General features: G+C 39.8%; 1 protein-coding gene across 6 annotated transcripts in view; it reads right to left on the bottom strand.

Annotated features, from left to right (window-relative positions):
• The window catches only part of LNX1 (ligand of numb-protein X 1), a 119,829-nt gene extending 104,874 nt beyond the window's left edge, over positions 1-14,955 (bottom strand). For 5 of the 6 annotated variants that reach the window (XM_063157267.1, XM_063157275.1, XM_063157276.1 and 2 more), the window contains exon 1: positions 14,611-14,955. The gene's annotated coding sequence lies outside the window, so the exon portion shown is untranslated. Of the gene's footprint in view, positions 1-3,558; positions 3,726-14,610 lie in introns of those variants that run through there. The other variant, XM_063157271.1, reaches the window with a different exon arrangement.
• Positions 14,956-19,561: the final 4,606 nt, after the last annotated feature.

Genomic DNA, 19,561 nt, shown 5'->3' with positions numbered 1-19,561 from the left:
GGAAGCAGCCCTAATTCCCACGTGACCTACATTATAGTTCTTAGTAAACAATCAATCACAGAGATAGTATATTGCTTTTGGGGTAAAGCTACTCCCTGTATTATGTTTTTTTCTCTGCTTAGGGGGGAAAAACAATCATAACAAGCCTTTCCATAGGCCTCATGATTATTTAACTGATACTAAGCAGATGAGGACACAGTGGTGATGCATTATTCTTCTGAAGCACAGGCCATGGATGAAGCTATGAAAGAACGTTGATTCCAGCCTTGCAAACACCATTTGGAATAGCTTGGATCCATGGCTAAATTTAGGCTTAAAAGACAACTCTTACCTCTACAGTGAGCTAAGCCACATGAAGACAAGGGAATCTTTATTTTTGAGCACATTTGGAACAACAACTGTTGAACTAGACTGAGACACTCAGAGGCAAAATGTTCTCATCTGCATAATTTTTTGCTTTTCAGACTTCCTTCCAGATCGTCTGGTTCTAGAGAATAAAAAAGGGTATCCTGCATCCAGCTTTGCCTGTCCAGAGTGGAACAATGAAAAGGTCTTAGAAATGAAGGCTCTTGTCCAATGGTTTGAAAACCTAGCAGCAATGCCTGAGCAAATTTGCCATGTAATCTATTTCAATTGTTTGGCTTTGCTCCAATAATTTTGAACAATAAGAACCAAATTTTTGGTTACATTTTTGTAACATTACAAATCAAGTAGTGACATAAATGTAGAGTGAAAAAAGACTAGAAATTATGTGCCATTTGAGAGTTTAGTTTTTAGTTTTTCTATCAGGATAGGATCATATTTTCATGAAAGCTCTTCACAGTCTAAGCACTTAGATTATATACATAATTAAAGCTGTAGTATGTCTGTATTGACCATAAACAATCACAGTTGCAAGCAAACAGAGACAGAATAGAAAAAGAAAGAAAATCTTCTGCTACAAATAAGAAACTTGTTGCAGGAAAATACTTAACCTGTCCACCAACAAAGCCCTTTAGAATGTGCTACATACGGAACCATATCAAACCAGAGCTACAAACACACACCTCCTTTCACAGGCAGATATAAAATTCTTTACCTATTACTTCCAGGCAGGTTTTAGACACTGACAGGCAAAGCACCACTGGGTTGTTTGGGCATCTAAAAGAAGAGCATGTTGCTGTCACCTGAGTGGCTCAGTTCAGCTCTGCTCACCCAGGTAGCCCAGAAAAAAGCAGCTCTTTCTCTCATTCAGAAATCTCTACTCAAAATTTCTGCAACATTTTAGGTTTTGATCAAAATATACTTTGGACCTTTAGCAGAGGTTGGAAATGTGTTTTCTTTTGTTGCAGAACTTTTCTACTCAAAAATTCTGCAAAGAACTAAGATCCAACCAAAAACAGGAGCAAAAAGAAACTGTTTCCATGAAGCCTGAGCAGGATCTACAGTCACAGCTGGTAAAGACTTTTGCTAATGGGAAACAGCAGAGGGAACTGATTTAACAAGTAAATTAAGTATTTTCTACACCTTGTATATGCAGGTCTCTTACCCTCAGGCATACTGTCAATGAATGCAACTGCAGCTCCCTCATCACAGCCCTGCATTCAATACCACTTTTGTCAGGGGAAAAGTGTCAGGGCTTTCAGGCAAACTGTAATAGCAGGCCATTGCTTGCAGGCCCTGAGTCTAATTATTGGCAAAACAGCACTTGAAGATTTAGCTTTAGTTTGCACTGTGCTTGTTCTCTGGCCATTAGCAAGTATTTAAATAGAATTAATTGGCTACTTGCAAGGTCATCTCAATAATTTTTGAGACAAAGCCTAGTGAGTTCTCACACATGCAGGGTTAGTGGTACACAGAGCCCAACCTGCCAGCAATGAAGTGTGCAGTACACAGCCTCAGTGACACAGCCAACTATTTCAGTCCTCAGATTAGCGACCCTTTTTCTGTGCAGAACTACACATAGGCAGAAGCTGTGTATAGTTATCCCAATCCCTCTATATTTAGGGCTCAAACCATTGAGAGAAATGGTAGCAAGAATGACCAAGGTGAGAGAAAGCTGGAGAGAAAGGAATTTAATTTTGCTGATAGCGACAAACTGATCTCTTCCCCCCTCCACCGAAACCCATGCATTTACCTTTGAAGGGAAGCATGGTTCAGCAACATAGCCATGCCCTAAGAGATTCCCTTTTAAAATCACTCAAATAGTCCCATTCTAAGGGCAGCATTTCCCTCAGGTACATGCTTCTTTGTCAGGAGAGAACTTAAACTCCATGTTTCTTTTGTGGTTAGCAGCTGCATTAAACAATGAAATTAGCAATGTATATTTTACAATTAGGAATCTATTGTGCTTGAGCCAGTTCTTAATTAAGAGCCAATGTGTAGTTTGATTGCATAGTTTGCATAATTAACACAACGCAGATTTAAATCCTATCTTTGCTCAGGAAGTTGTAACAGCCTGCAAATCAACAGCTATCTACTGTAGATCATGAACTTCTCAAACCCATTTATTAAATTGTTGGCAGAAAATTTACCAAAAAAAGACAGGGAAAAAAATCAGGAAAAATCCCAAGAATAGGCATGGAAGTCTTATAAATGTTCACACAATTCTAATAATACTACAGCAAAGTGGCAGATGTGACATATTTAAACAATTCTGAACAGCAAACTATGTGTGTGTCCTAGGAGATAAGCTGTAGCTTATAGTAGCTGACTCAAAATGGATAATCAGAGTTATGCTATATTGACAATTAAAACTAAGAAAAGAAAGCCATGCCTTATTGCTGACTTATGTTTTTGGTTTTTTTTTTCAGAACTAGAATAGGCATAAGAGTTTCATGTTAAAACCGGATTGGTACATTGAAAGTAGTGTACTATGGAAAAATTACTCTAACTGTACCTGTAGTGGTCTCTGAAATAGCCATTACCATACAGAAAACAGATGTCAGTATCACTGGGAAAATGTCAACATGCTGCTCTGGAGACAATATCAGAAATGATTTAAAGAAGAAAATGTTTTCTCACTGCATCCATCTGTGGATACATTCAGATTTTTTTTTTCCCTGAAGGCAATAATAGAACTGCAGAAGATCAAGACAACACAGGACATGCAATGAAGATCTATCAAATCAATAAATACACAGGGAAAATAAACAGGGAATGATCATTCCCTTTTCCTTGATACAGAAGAAATAGGCAGCAGTCAATCAGGTTATCAAGCAGCAGGCTTAAAACCAACAAAAGAAAATGCATTTTCAACCTCTGCTAAAGGTCCAAAGTACATCTTGATCAAAACCTAAACTGATCAGAGCTACAGAGCATTATTCTTGTATCTATTCTAAACATAGTAGCTTATATTCAAATTATGGTTCACAATTTCCAAACCTGTAAAGGTTCCTGAAGGTGCCTTCAGGCACTCTGCAAAATTTCGTTTATCTCTTCCCCTGATTTTTGTTACTGCCCATTTCTGAATATAAGGTACCTGGCTATATGGACCACTATGAAGAGCTCTTGTGCATTAATTAGCCCGGGTGTAGGCACAGCTCAGCTATAAACAACATTCTTAGCAGTAGAACTTACCCTGGTGTGGAGAACAAAAAGAAGCCAAGTTAATGTAAGGACCCTGAAGCTGCATCTTCAGCAGAGTGCCTCTCATAACAGCGCTGGTGAAAGTATTTTGTAAGCTATTTCATAAGCTTTGTCTATGTTTCCGTGATCATGGAGAATATGAGAAAGCTACAAGTTAATTTGTGCTGGCACCAGGACATTCAGAGACCTACAAGTCTGTACTTGGCTTAATACAGAGTTCACCCAAAATCAGAACAGAGACAGCATTATGTATTTCTAATTGGTCATAAGCAACATTTCGTATGTGGAACTCAGCATTCCCAAACTATTTGATCAGACTTTAAAAGAGATGAGGCTGAAATAAAAATCCACTGAATCCATTTGTTCTGCAGAAAAAGGCAGTAAATTATCTTAATTAATGTTGTCATTGTGAGTTCTTTGCTGAAGTCTCTTAAATAAGTAAGCAATTTAGCTAGTTCCCAAAATCAGGGATGTTTTCACACAGGAATCAGAACTGAAAAGTTCCATCATCAAAATCTGTGTTGTCATAACCTGCTATCACAACAGTCTGGTTTTGTCTGCAAGCTCCCTGTGCAACTGGGTGTTTGCACATGCATGTGTGAGAGAAATGACTGATCTGGAGTTTGCACATGTGCCTTGTTCTCCAGGAAATTTACATCAAAATAGGAGACTTTGGTGGGGAACTCTCCAGGATTATTTGAAAGGAATAATCCTTTTATGAGCGACCTTTTATAAAGTCCTTCATTTAAAATATTTTTTTTGGTTATCAGTAGATAACCAAAAGATCTTTTAAGATGATATGGCTTCATCTGAAAGAGCTTGGTAATCAAAGGAATAGAACACAGTTTTTTCATTTAATTCCTTCTGTCAGCTGCAAACAGATTCCACATCTGGTTGGTTTTCAAAAACAAGCACAGCAACAAAATGCAAAAAACAATGTACCGATTTAAAAATACCAAGAAACAAGGTAAGGAGCACTTGAGTGCTAAGCACTGCCATATACAATATGGTGTGGGGGTTTACAGAGATTTACATGGCATCTGCTGGTCTAGGAGTGCAATATCAAGGAAAAGTTGTCTGAGTGCTGCCTGGTACAGAAGGCAGCAGTCAGAGGCTGTGTTCTCAGGCATTCTCATGACTACTGTCCTGACCTCATTCTTTTGGCTTTCTTAATTTTACAAGTTTTTGCATTTAGTGGGCTAGCAGAAAGCAAATACCATTGGAAATCCTTGTGAAAAGTTGTACCAGAGGTGCTTCCCCATCCTGGAGAGCAAGACCTGGGCTCTGAAGGAGAAAGGAAGCTTGAGCAGCTTTCAGATAAATTAGAGCCCAAGAAGGAAAAATATATGGGGTTTTTAGGTAGGCTTTCTTTTTCAAATGCTTTATTTCTAAAAAAAAAAATCTTCCCACCTTCCTCCTTATAGAGGAGGAAATAAAAAATGGCAGTACAATTTCCATATAGACAATGAGAAAAATGCAGTAATGCTGCTGTATTTAGAGTGAGTGGAGGAGATAGCCCACACTCCAAGTACAACAGAGGAAGGCACCACCACATGCCCCAGAGAGGGATGGTAAATACAGTAATGGTGAGTTGGAATTGGATACAGGCCAGTGCCTCCTACAGGTGTCACTCAGACATCCCCTCTCCCAGCGGGACCTCCTGGCCTGGCCTAGCCCTCACTGAGGACTTTTCCCCTGGGGTCCATGGGTTTCATCCCCCTGCTGCTGCTGCACTGCAAAGGAGACTTTGCTGCTTGTGCCATGCCAGGGCATTTCATTTCCTGACCTCTTGGTTCATAGAACTGTTCCCACCAACCTTAAACAAGACTGGTTCTGCTGTGAAAAGCAAAACTTCTATATCTTGGGAATTACCACAATTCTATGGTGAGCAGATCTTGGCTGCTGGCTAGAATTACCAGCCCATGCAGAGTTCCTTTTGAGTATGAATTACTCGCAATGAGCACCAGAAAAATGCCATAGCAAGCAACAGAATGACTGTGTCATTGAGCCTGACAGGTACTGTTTATTCCTAAACTATTTATTTTTTTTTTTTTTTCTGACTCCAGGCTGGATTTCTGCCCTGTATTTTTCCCATCCAGCAGGATGTACTGTTCCTGCTGACAGTGGTTAAGCCCACGCACGGAAAAACAGTTGCACCAAGCTGAAGAGAGGCAGCACTTCTCCAGCACTTGCTTACATAGACTTTGCTTGTGTTTTTGGCCAGAACTACCACTTTAAATGGTGCACATTTTAATTCTTTACTAGAAAGGACAGGATGAAGTGGAAACTCAGTCTGACTATTCTACCACAAAGCAACTGGTGGGAGCTTCCTACTTTCTTGGTTTAGCTCATGCAGTAACAACCTCTACAACCACCACCTCATCCCTTTCACAGACTCTCACAGTAGGCTTGCCAGACACCTCAAATAATGTTTTTTCATGTTTTCTAAACTCCTTTTTTGAAGGTTAATAATTTGTTCACTTCAAAATGTCATGCTTACATACCCTCCAACTGCTCAGCAGAGACCTGAGAGCCTCAGCAGAGTGCAGCTCTCTTCTGGGCCTCTCCTTGCTACTGCAACTCAGCTGGGACAGTTTTAAAAGAAAGATAGAAAGGACCAAAAAAATGCTCCAGAAGCCGGTAAAATTATCAGTCCCTAAAAGAAAGTATCCTGTAAAGAGGAGAACACATTTACTGTGTGGGTAATGGCATGGGAAAGTTAGAGGGGAGTTTCTGAAGGAAGGAGGAGCTTGATGGTACAAGTAAATGCCAGGCTGAGTATTTTGAAGTATGTGGTTTCTGTCCGTAGCTTTTGGTGTCTTCATCTAATCTTAAAATGTGGCTATCAGCTCAAGGAACAGTAAAGCAGGAGTCAAAATCAAGCTCCAGCTGTAACAAGATGACAAATGTGGCTGCCATCAGCCTCAAAGGCAGGTCCTTCTGTTATTTTAGCTAATAATCCATGGCTGGTTGATATAAACCCATAAATAAATAAATAAATCCGTAGGCTTTCCTAGCAGTGGTGGTTAGGGTGGGCTGCCCTGCCTTTGGGACCATGTGAGCAGTGATGCTGCTGCTGCTGCACCAGGGTCTGGGTGTCTCCACTGCTGCAGCTGTCGCTGGCTCTGTCCTCACCCTGCCTGGCGGGTGGCAGCAGCTCTGCTAGGGTCCAGGAGCCAGGCAGGGCCAGTGCCTGTGGATTTGCCATGGGAACCTGCCTGTGGGCTCCTGGGAGGCTGCACAGAGGAGGGGGCTATATTTCATTACACACACTGGCTGAAGCTAAGGTTCAGTTACCTGTGTGTGCTCCAAGCAGATGTTTAAGTTAGCTCACAGCTATCCCAACATGTGGGCAAACCCCAGGCAGAGAGCCTCCAGCATGGTGCTGTCCTGCCACTTGCAGACTGCTGCAGCTGGAGCTGCAGTTCTGCAATTTTTCTTGCATATGACTTCTTCCATGAGTCAGGCAAGGCTGAATCAATACAATTTTTTTTCTTTTGTATTTCAAGGATTATTTACACAACCAAAAGAAAATAAATCTCATAAGGAGGAATCTTATTGCAAAGGGTGAAATCTTTGACTTGTTCAGAGCAGTAAATTCCATGGAACTAAGCCAATGTAGGCCAGCTGAGTTTCTGTCCCTTCATATTTAAAGATGGAGGTAGAGACCTGGTCCAGAGTTTTATGATACAAAGATGGTTTATAATGAAAACAGACCAACTCCATACAAATGTTCCCAATATTGAACTTATTTTCATAGTAGACATTAAGGAGAGAGCAGCACAATATTGGGATTTGAGAAACCTTTATGAGAATTAGACCAAGAAAAAAAATCAGAAAACAACCATTAATGTCCAGGGCTATTTTCAAAACCTCCTTTGCAGTTTTCTCTTCCCTCCTTTTTACAAATGTGGGAACAGTTAACCACTCAGGAAGAACACTTTATAAATTTGGAAACTTAAAGAATTCCCCTTTCAGACTCAGCCCACATTAAAACAAAGGGTTTAATTTTTTTTTTAATCTAGTGAAGAATAAACATAATATTTTGTGTGACAAAATACAAAACATGCTTTCCATCCCACATTTCAGTCAGCTGAGATTTCAAATAGCTCTTAAAAAGTGTCATGTAACAACCAGGCTAGCAGTACTGCAGTGCAAAAGGGAAGTCTTTCTGACTTTTTACACAGCATACCAAGTAAAGAAACCCAGCCCACCAGAGACCAGACCTTACATTCCCTCTGTGGATGAAAGGACTTTGTTACAGCTACAAGCAGTCTGCACAGTAGTGATCCTGTCAGACAGGGTAAGCCTAATCAGAGATGTCTTCTCCCTTCCAGCCAGCAAGGCTCCCCATCCAGCCAGGGAGACTTTGCCTCATGGGAAAGAATGTCTATGAAACTTGGAATCAGCCTGGTCAGAAGCTTGTGACTCAGCTCCATTTCTCAGCTCTCCTAGCAGCTTGGATAATGCCCTGCCTCCTTCTCCATCTCCCTGTGGTACCACCTCCAGACTTCAGACACTGAGCCCTTCTGGTCAGAGTTTTTTGTGCATTCATCTCAAAACCCATCTACTTTTTGATGGAGTGACACACTCACCATCATAATATCTTCAGGGGATAAAGCAAGCCTGAGTTCAAACAGCCCAGCCTTGACCATTAATAGCTGCACCAAATGCAGTAAGAGCACAGATACTGTGCAGTCTCCAAGTATTTTTAAATGTGCCTAGAAAAGCAGAAGAGACCGGCATCTCCTTCCTACAAAAAGGCATCTGGTAGCTCAGACAGCAAGTGTCTTAGACTTTTGTCCAAATATGTTCATGGATAAATATGTTCATGGATAAATATGTTCATGGATAAAGAGGCAACAAGGTGCCTGCCATGCTACAGACACTATCCATAGTGTTGTCCATGCCTGAGAAGCTCTTCAGGCACAAAAATCTCTGCAAGGTTGGAGAAATGCTTCTCAAACCAACAGACATTTTGCCTAGTATAGTGTTTGCCCAGGACAGTGTTAATAACAGCAGGGGTTTTGTGAATGTTATTTAAGTTTGTTGTGTTAGAATGTGTTGGGTTGATGAAGAGCAGAGGAACAAAAAGAAGTTTTAAAATTACCAAAACAAACAAACCAACAAAAACTGAAAAGTATCTCTGTCTCTCTGATCTGCACAAATTTTTTTCTGCCTAAGCACAGCATGGAATGATTTTTTGTTCGCATGTCTGCATATCTTCTTAACAACCAGAAGAATGTTGTGGCTGGATGAAAAGGTCTTTTTTGACCAGTTAATTCCATGAGTAACATAATCACAAATGTCCTGTATCCACACATAAACTAGTTTGCTCTTACCTGTACATCTGTTGTACGTTGGGAAGCTGAAAAAACCAGACCCATGGTCTGGATGTAAATCAAACATCTTTACAAACATAAGCACTCTGTCCCTATTAAAATTCAACAGGAGTGATATATCAAAAACTTTGCAGATTGTTGTGAAAATTTAGCTTCAGGGAAGTTGACCTCTTTTATAGACACAAGGAGAATTTTTCACTAAAAGCTCATTTGAATGTTATTATTACAACTGAAAATCTTCCCATATTCCCAGGAGATGACTGCATTGCATGTTATCCCAGAGAAAAAGATTGCAGGACAGACTTGACAAATCCAGACAACATTAAAAGTAAGCGGATGACGATTTTTCTGCTGGGAGAAATCCAGCAAGTTCTAGACTTGTTTACTAGCCCCAGACCAGAACAGCTCATCAAACTGCAGTACTCAAAACCAGAGCTGAAGCTCTAATATTTAAAAATGTGTTTTGGAAACAGTCTGTGTACACTGAAAATATTGGACTGGATTCAAAAGTAGCATTTGAAACTGCCATCTCCTAATTAAAACAATGTACTCCTAGATGCTTGCTTCAATTGATACCTTAAGCATATCTTGATGATTGAATTTGTTTAGTGAATGGAGATAGAAAACTTTCTTCATAATTAATTTTCACTTATTTGAATGTCTAAACAATTTCACAGGCTCTTGTTTCCTCCTGATTAATTTGACTTACAAATGCTGAAGATTGGGGTACAGTTTATGTTAATGTCTTCCAGATTTTTGGCTGCATGATTCTATAAATTCTGTGCTGATACTGAATGGAAATTTCAGTGTTTGAATCACTTTAATTTGGTGAAATTTTTAATAGAAGCTTGTGGAGAGGAAAAGAAATATCCCCACCTTATTTAAAGGTGTTGAAGATTTTTACAAAGACTTTCCTTTAAAAGCCAACATCCCAGTTTCCTATAGAAAATGCAGAGTTTCAAAACTTTTAAAGGAAATTCATAAAGGAGTATCCAATGGCTTTCATTGAACCTAAACTTTCAAAGAATATTCTACTGGTAAGGAAAATATAATTGAAAATAAAATTAAAGGCAAAGTTATATGTTCATAAAGTCTATATGCAATGGCTTTAGAGACACTGATGACCATCTAACACCATGTATGCAGGACTTCAGGAAAGCCACCATGTTTTTCACTGTTGCAGAGTAACTTAGTGTATTATGAAAAGTAAACAGATTTATTCTAAAAGATTCTTATATTGTCCTTGGTGCTGTCTTAGAAGTGGCTCATCAGTGGTGTAATTTTTACCTCTCATGTATGATACAATATTGTTTGTTCATTTCTTTTCTATTTCAGGGTCTTTTGGGGCACTGTTGAAAAGAAGTACGATGGCATTTTACTGCATTAGAAGTAAAGAAAAATAATTATCAGCTAAAACTAATTTGACTAAGGGCTTCTTGCTGTTCTGAGAATATCACAGTGGCTGAATAGAGTGATCTGGAAAACTCCCCACATTATTCTAGAGACTGTGTCCAGAGCCAGGAATAGCCATGCTTTCAGAAACAGCCTCTGTCTGCAGAGCTGGGTAGACACCACACTGGAAATCATCAGCTACAAGGTCTAGCTGGGGTTCATGACAGATAAGCAACATTCACCTTTCAAATCTACAGCAAGAAAAGCTGGAAAGCTTTGAAGAAAGGCTGTGAATAAGACATTGTTAAAGTCAGTAGCAGTTTTCTACATACATTCTGGTATGCATTATTTAGGTTTTGAAAAATCTTGAGAGGGTAAAAAGGGAAAGACCAGAAGACACAGAGGACTTGAGAGCAGAAGAGAGTGTAATTTACTGAAAAGCTTAATAAAGTGAAAAAAAATTTATTTTAAAAAGAGAAAATATTCTACGAACTGCAAAATTCCTGATCCATAAATTCATATCAATATTTGGTGTAAAGGGGTTTGATGTAAACAAAACTTGAGGAAAACTCTCTCCAGTTTGGTGTCTCTTCTGACTCCACTAATGTGTGCTGCAGGTGCCCTGTAAATACCTTCCCACAGCCATGTGCTGCCAATAGTGTGTGGCAGCTGAGGTCTCCCTTCTCTGAGTCTCTCTCCTCTGCCCAGGCCAATTTTTCATCAAGCCTGCAAGAAGTCTCTTCTTTGAGATTTCTACATTCTTTCAGACTTGTTTTAAATCAGGAAACAATTCCAAATGTGTTGGATAAGAGAAGGTAGTGGGCAAAAGAAGATCACAAATCTTATCACTGCAGGATCCAGACACAAAGCAAGGCTTACTTGATGACCATGTGGACGTGTGTATACCTTCACTAAGAACAGGTACTAAGAGTGCTTTTTAATCTGAAAAAAGCACAACATCTTTTTAACCTGAAAACTTGGCCAAATTCAAGACAGAAAGGTTGACAAATGAATACAATAATTTGTCATGTGAGCAAGTCACTGAAGAGGTTATTCTACATCTCTCTCATATTCAACACTAGATGCTGATTTGGAAAAAAACATATTTTACCCAAAGGGGATGAAATATGATGGTATAATAAAGATGGGGCAGCCAAAGGACCCTAAGGTCTTAAGACCTGTGAACCATTCTGCATTAGTTATGCATGCTGTCATGCAATAGGTTGGTGTTGGCAAGAACTCTGTGAGTAGTCCCAAAAGCTGGGTTGGGTGGGCATGCTGTGAGCATGGGCCGTCAAACAGCAGAGACTGCAAACTCTCCAAAACAATTTTCTTTGCAGCAGCAGACCAAGCACCACCCTGCTTGGGCTCTTTACTAAAAATCCCTATAATCTATCAATTTACACGTGTAAGCACAGCTGACAGTTTGCCACTGGAAGTGGTTGCTATTCCTATCCATAAATGCTGCCTTGCACTTTTTGTTCTGGAGAGCTGCAGCGCTTGACAACTGCTCAGCACCATGGTGAGGCAGGTTAGAGCTGCAAGGACCAGACACAGCAAAGCTCTGTGTGGCAGCCTGTGCCAGGATCACCGTGTCCTCAAACAAGAGCTGCCTTAGCAGGAACTCTGGGAGAGTGAGCACTTAGTCCATTTGGAGTGATCTGGGTACTTCAGACAACACTTGCCCCTTTTTAAGCAGCTGTGAGTCTGCAAAGTGTGCTGCTGTTAGACATGGTGCCTGATTCCCATTGCCCACTCTGCTGGGAACACTTCTGAAATTCCAACTCAGATGGACAAGTTCCAGCCTCCAAGGCTCCATCTTCTCCACCACATGCCTTCTCAAGGATCCAATGAATGCCTGACCTTACTTGGCTTGGGAGCATTGACTGCAGCAGACACAAACAGAGCTGTCTGTAAGTGGAACACTTCCTCTGGGAGTGTGTCCTCCCTCCATGCTGAGTCTCAGGGGCCAGGCTCAGTCACTGCTGGCTTGGGCAGGCTGACAGCAAGGAGTGTCCCACCACAGCCATCCACAGAGCAAGGCTGGTGGGGAACCTCGTGCTCTGTAGTGACAGTATTGCAGCAAAATGCATCTGGCAGAAGGAGACAACTTGCAAAAAACTAAGGTGAGAAGAATTGAGTGTTGGCAACCTTAACAAGCTGGATTCCCAAAATGAGCTGGAAGGATTTGGCAGAACTCAAATTACATTTTTAAACAGTTACTGTAAGTGTAAATGTTATTTTATCCGCCCCCTTGAACTGATCATCCTGGCCTGCCACCAGGCAACCACACCCAAGCTGTTACTTTTACAGCTGCAGAGATGGGGGTCAAGATTGTCTATATTCTGTGTAACTCAAAACCTATTATTAAAGTAACTCATTTGCAAATAAATCATCCTTGTTATGAAGCTCCAAGTAAAAGGAATAAAATAAGAGCTTGTGAGCTTGAGATCGTTTGCTGAGTGCAAATCCCCCTTCCTTCCCTGGACACATTTAAACCCTTAACAAGAATTAGTCACCAAGGGAGCTCCTTATTTCATTCAAATCTGGGGAAGTTGACATAGGAATCATTAAAGAAAAAAAAAAAACAATAACAAAAATACCCCAAAACGAATCACAAAGTTTATCAAGTAATTGTTCTTCACAGGAGAACATAAAAGGTATTGCATCACTCAAAGGTCTAACACTGAGCCAGAACATCACTGAGAACGTGATTTTTAATTAATTTCAGCATTACTTTAATCAGAACATGAGAATGTGAGCCTGGTCCCAGGTGAGTCAGTATAAAGCCTCACTAACTTCAATGGAGGCAGGATCTCACTGCTGTGGAAAGTTTGAGAACAATCACATGATGCCTGAGAGGAAAATGTGCCTGTTGTCTGCAGCCCTTTACGTGATCCAGCTCTAAACACTTTGGGCTCCAGTTCAGCACTTGTTCAGCACCTCACACCAGCCTGTTCAAAAGTTGTCTTTTCCTGGTGATGCTTTTTGATTTTTTTAAATTGTACCCTTTTTTCTTCTCACAGGGTCAGGTTTGAAAGCTTTTTCTGCATTTTTAGGAATGTCACCAAAACTTTTGAATGTTTTGGTATAACACATTTTCTTTTAGTCTTAAGGTAAAAATTTTAGGTTTGTTTACTTCTGCAAGTCTGCACTTGGTTATTCTTCCAGTACTTTCTTCCTTGATTCTGTAAGATACTGGATATTCATGAGAACCCCAAGCAAATTTAATGTTAATCAAACCTGGACTTCAAGATTCATGATATCTTTAAACAAAACAAATAAAGGAATAAGTTGTTATTAAGCATAATGTTATTTTGTGCTTGCTGAAATATCCACAAATATACATCAAGATTAGTCAGCACTCTTGTGACGAATTAAAGCCACAGGATGCGCTTTAAAGTGATACCACATCCATAAAAATATTATGCTGAAACTGAAACAGCCAGAGCCAGGCTTTTGTCTTTATGGTATAGAGAATTCTGAAAGAAATTTCCACAGGACATATTCCCTGATTTTTATTAACCATTCCTTATGTAGTGTGCCTTCTCTGGCTCTGTATTTTAGGGCCTCTAGCACTGTATTTTACTGGCCAGAGGTCCAGCCACCTACTTGCTGCTGTGGCTACAGACCAGACCTTGACCAGTATCCAAGCTGAAATATTTTGTATATTTTGTTTTTATTTCCACAACTATTCTATACTTATACTTAGACACACTTTTTATAATAACTGCTAGAAAATAATTTATTAAGTTTGCTTACATTCTTTACTGTCTACAAAAGCATAAGGTTCTTTCTGGATGTTTCTAAAAATGCTGTGATTCTTCTCAATTTGTAGTTATATGGCCTGTAAAATTAAATTGATATTTTCTACAGGAAGATTATATTTTCAGTACATTTTCCATTCCTTTCTACTAACATTTTAACACCAAAAAAATTATATTTTTATATATTTTTGTTGGCAATGTCTTGAAGTCACTATGTTTTCTGAATCCCAAACTAAAGAGGATCTAGTGCAAGCAGCCAATGTATTTTTGAATGCTACATATTAAGCCCCACCACTTTTTTCCTGCCTGTGGTCTACATGAGTTAGATCTTGGGTCCCTGAAGACCGCACCCAGATCTTGCCAAGTGCCTTTCCCAAAGGAACACTGTAAGTTCCTGCTCAGAAATCTTTTAGTAGCTTACAGGAGAGAAACAATAAGCCAAAGGGAGAACTGAATGAAAAAACCATGTACACACAGAGCGAACGGTCAGTAATGTACTGTATTCCTCCACCTTCCCTTCTCCTTCCCTCTGTGGGACCTACCTCAGCCATCTACGGAGCACAGCTGTGGCAACCACCTGTGAGGAGACCATTCCCACCACCAGCTGTCCTGCCACTGAAACTCTTGCAGCACTGTCCACTCTTCATCTGGAAATTACCTCATCCTTCACCAACACGTGTCTAGCTGTGAGAGGCTTGGGATCCCGGCAGTGATGCTCCATGGTTTGGCCAGGGAATCGCCTCCTTTTATGAGTCTCGGGATAAAATAATCCAGTAGTACCTGCAGAGTTGGTACTCACTGCTCCTCCCCCATTTTTTAGGTCTTCAAATATGTAAAAATCAAAGTGGCACACTGGTTTTACATTTCAGAGAGTGACACGCCAGGCAAAGAACACACATGAGATTTTGTGGAGGGAAAAGTATCAATGGTCTCTTATTCACGCATCTTCCAAAAAACAGCACCACCAAAACAAAGGCACAACTGTTCCCACAGGATAAAGGGAGCATTGATAGTGCTCCTAAAAACAAGCTAGTGCACTCTTGACATTCCTGTCTTGTTGAATCTTCACTAAACTGCCACAACTGCTCGATTTCAATTTGTCATGATCATCAACTAAACCTGCCATTAGAGCAAAGGAAGTGAATGCTTGGGAAATGCATGTTTCCATGCACAAGCAAGAGTACCTGAGGAGGTATTAGAAGAACAGCAGGGCAAATATAAAGTAGAGATTCCAAGAAAATTATCTATTGCATCTGACTAATACTTTTTCAATAATATTACTTTTTTGGTCTTAACAGAGGTCCATAGCACTGTGTCCAACATTTAAGTTATTGATGCACACACAAAGGCAGCAGTGTCACAAGAAGTCACATGGGAGCAGGTACCAGACAGGACAAACCCTGCTGCCCAGGCAAAGTTAGAAACACAAGTGAAGAAATATTTTTACAATATTTGTTATTATATTTCTAAATATGATGCCAAGGGGCGACACGTGTGAGTGAATATCTGAGTGGTTACATTTCTGCTAAAAAAAAATTATAGTTATTTTTCAAAGTTTTCAGTAAACCAAAAGAAATAATTTCATTTAGGAAGAAGAAATATTTGTGATCAAATTTGCAAAGCATTTGGAACCAAAGTAATATTTAGTTTTAAAGATTATATAAATCTTTAGTTAAATTTTATGATATTTTTAAGGTGATACAGGGGCTTCTAAAACTATTACCTGTCTTCCCCCAGTAGAAATAATTTGCTGTGATAAACTCTTTTTTCCAAAGCATATTAAATTTCTCTCTAGGTTCATTAAGGGATTCTGAACTAAAACATTTCACTCAACCCTTACTCTCTCAATCTTGTTTAGACTGGGATTTGTTAATCTAAAGGAAGAGCCCTAGTATGGTCTTGTTGTGTTATCAGCCAACATTGTACAGAAAAATGCATGTTGTTTTCCAAAAAAATAACTGTAACAAGCACTCAGGGAAAGCACTATCACTATATGAAATATGAAGGCTGAAAAAAGAGAGATAGCTTTTTCCTAATCTACTGGAATGCTGCAAACTGAGATGTATAGGGCTGCTTTCCAAGTACTCAGAGCAAGAACACTGCCAAGTGCATCCCATGGAGCTCAAACACCCCAGCATGATAAATATGACAGTAATTTTGTTGTCTTTATTGAGAGGACTGCCTGTGAGCTTATAGAAAAATTTGTATCGAGCAACATCTATGAAGCTGTTCATCCTGCCTGCAGTTCTTAAAGCAAAATGAATTGGGTTTTCTTTACACTAACCTACAAGTAGTATATTTCCAATTTTAGCTTTCAGGGCCAGGAACTGTTTTCCATACAGTTACACTGAAGCTGCTCTGCATTAAAAATGTGAACAGAAGAAAGGATGTGTCCCTCTGAACAGATACAGTGCCAAAGAAGGGTCCAAAGAACAGCACAGCAATAAAACATTTTGAAAGAAAAAATAATTTCTAAAACATGGAATTGGAGTTAATATTTAAAAATACAGCAGCAAGCTTCAACAAAGGTGAAAAATTGCAACTGATTTCAGATCCTGAGAGCTGATAATAACATTCTGCATAGACACAGGTCATGGTCACAAGACAAATAGTGGTGACTCCTAAAGAGATGCAGAATATTAAATATCAATATTTATTATTAGTAAATAATGTTTTGTGATTTGCCTTTTTAAAATAAACTCCAGAATATGCCTCCAAGTGGCTCTTTTTATTTCACTTGTGCATCACCTTGTACTACCTAGAATAGTTTGTACTTATAACATTTCTTTTCAATGAATGCAAAAAAAAAGGACAGATGTTTCTTATTTTGCTCTATAAGCATGACAACATAGAAATCTGGCACTGACTCATTCTTGAAGTAGATTTACCACATGTCCCAGTCACAAAACAGCAACACATAGTATAATGTTTCTGGAAAGAATCTTGCTGCAATAAAGTGGATCACAGAAAGTTTGCAATCTCTGAATTCTACCCAGAATATAAAACACCAGAAATTCCCATGATTAAGTATTTGAAATTGGAAACAATTCACAAGCCAGGGTGGAGGCGAAGAGGAGGGGGTGGAAGTTAGTTGTAGTTTACAGGAAAATGCATTCCTGTTCAAAAATCACTACATACTGCTGACCAAAACAAATTTTTACAATCACACAGAACATCTTTTGCAATCTGTGGAATATATCCAGTGAACTTACTATTTGGAGAAGATGTTAATAAATTCATAAATCAAAAGGACTAGCACAAGTATCCAATTTGATATGCCTTACTACACAGGTGAGAAGTCTTCCCTGCATTAATGCCACTTTAAACTACACACATCCATTTTAGTTAAAAATCAACTGGTGGTTTCAAAAACTCCCAGTGATGAGGAATGTACTATAAAACTTGTTAGGTCACCTAGTTAACAGCCTGCTATATGCCACAGGATGTGTGTCAAGGCCTGAGGGTTTTGTTTTCCAGGGAAGTGCTTATAATCTTCATGTTCCTTTCATCCCCCATTTCAAAAGCTGAGCAGCTTGGTCAGAATCTTTCTGGACACACACACACCTTCAGTCCCAGACTAAAATTTCTCTCACACCAATGACATCATTGCCCTGGACAGAAACCTCCAGAGCATTCCCTGAATCCACATTCCAAAAGCCCCGTTAGTGCTTCTGGCCACACTGCCACTGTGGGAGTACATGAGTAAATAAATAAAACAGAACTATCCCTTGTCCTTTTTCCAGTTGTTGTTCATAAGCTCCAGCATGTTTCCTGCACATTCACAGACCACTTTTCCCAAGAGACAAGGAGCTGAGGAGCACACCAACCTGTCCAGGGCAGCATGTGTGCTGACAAAACAACATCTGCTCCCACCTTGCTCGACCAAATGGCCCATCAAGGTACCCTGGGAAAGTCACCCTAAGCCTTGGCAACTCATTTTATCTCACTTTAAAGACAAAACTTGGGGATTCCCAGCAGGGACAAGGACAGTGGAGTGACATGTGCAGGCAAGCTCAGGAAGATGAGGGCAAATTTCAACCGGTCCCTCTGTCCAGGTAAGTGACCAAGTCAGGGCAGTGCGAAGTGCTCAGGATGGCACTGCCTGGAGGGGTGCCTGGCTAACCCCTGGCACTGACTCACAGGGTGCTGCCCTACCTGTAAGGCTTCAAGGAGATGCTTCTGGTTCTTCCTTCAGGGGAAAAATCTAGCAATTCAGGAGCGGGGCACTACCTCCTGTGGCTGCTCCAAGGACAGCTCTGCCCAAGAAGGAAGCTTCACCAGGTTGCACAGGCTACTGGGAAGTTTCAGATGCTGTGTCACTAAATAGAAACTTTCTTCTGAATCTGATTTTGCTCTCAACCCAGCAACAAGACTTTCAGGAAACTCATGTTAGGAATAGGAAAGAAATTATCAAACAGTTTAAAAAATCAGAAATGTAGACAAACAGAATAGTGATAGAGGAAGAGAAAGACAGTATTTTTACATGGTTTCTGGATGATGGATCTACCACAGGCATGTTTAATTTTTCGTCTTCTTTTATGCATCTTTCCTTTTGTATTTCCCACGTAGAGTGACATCTTTTTTGTAATTTGTAATGCTACCTATCTATGATATTCTGTAATTATATGTATTTCTATAATTTGTTTTATAAAGCTATTTTTCATATTACAGCTAAAGTGCACCAAGATACAAATGAATAGAAGCACTTTAGACACACTTCAAATCCTCCAGACTTCCTACAACAGAAATAAAGGAAACCAGTGGTATCAACAACCAGAACAAAGCTGTAACAGGATGTAGGACCACATTTCCTAAAAGTCAACAGCCATCCTCAGGATCAGTGCAACAATTTGTCCATTCCTCATCTGTGGCAGGCTCCAGAGGAGATGGTGAGAGCAAATGCATGTCCTTGGGGCTGTTCATTATCAGACATCTGGAATGCTAATGAGAACACCTTGCATTTATTCATGCTTTGTCTTTAAACACTTTTGCCAGCATTACTAATAATGCTACTGCTCATAGAGCTTTTGTAAGGATTAATCTGCTGTGGTCACTAGAGTCCACTGCTCTTTACCACAGTCATGTAATAACATACTTGTTGTACTCACCAAAACAAACAAACAAAACAACAAATCATGAAAAAGAAGACAGCTTCAGTGCATTAACATCTGCTTACGGAAATCCAGTAATTTTTCCCTCCTTGTATTCCGGTGATGACATGTAGCCACATAATACAGAGTCCTAAATACCACATCTGCTCTAATCTTCATATGCCCATCATCACATTTCTTCTCTTTCATGAGGGCACTTTCTGTGTAAGCTGATGTACCAAGCAGTACTTCTTCTGGCAACCCTGTGAACACTTCTTTCCCCTGAGTATGGTTCACCCCGTCCTCTGAGCCTCTTTCAGAGGTCTATGGGAAGACAGCAGCTTGCCTGTCACTTTGTTTTCTAATTGTAACAGAGAATCCAAGCTTTGGCCTGACAAGTCCA

This window comes from Melospiza melodia, chromosome 5 (assembly GCF_035770615.1).
Source record: "Melospiza melodia melodia isolate bMelMel2 chromosome 5, bMelMel2.pri, whole genome shotgun sequence".
Lineage (NCBI taxonomy): Eukaryota > Metazoa > Chordata > Aves > Passeriformes > Passerellidae > Melospiza > Melospiza melodia.
Note: the sequence above shows the minus strand (reverse complement) of the source record. Positions and strands in the feature narration are given on the sequence as shown.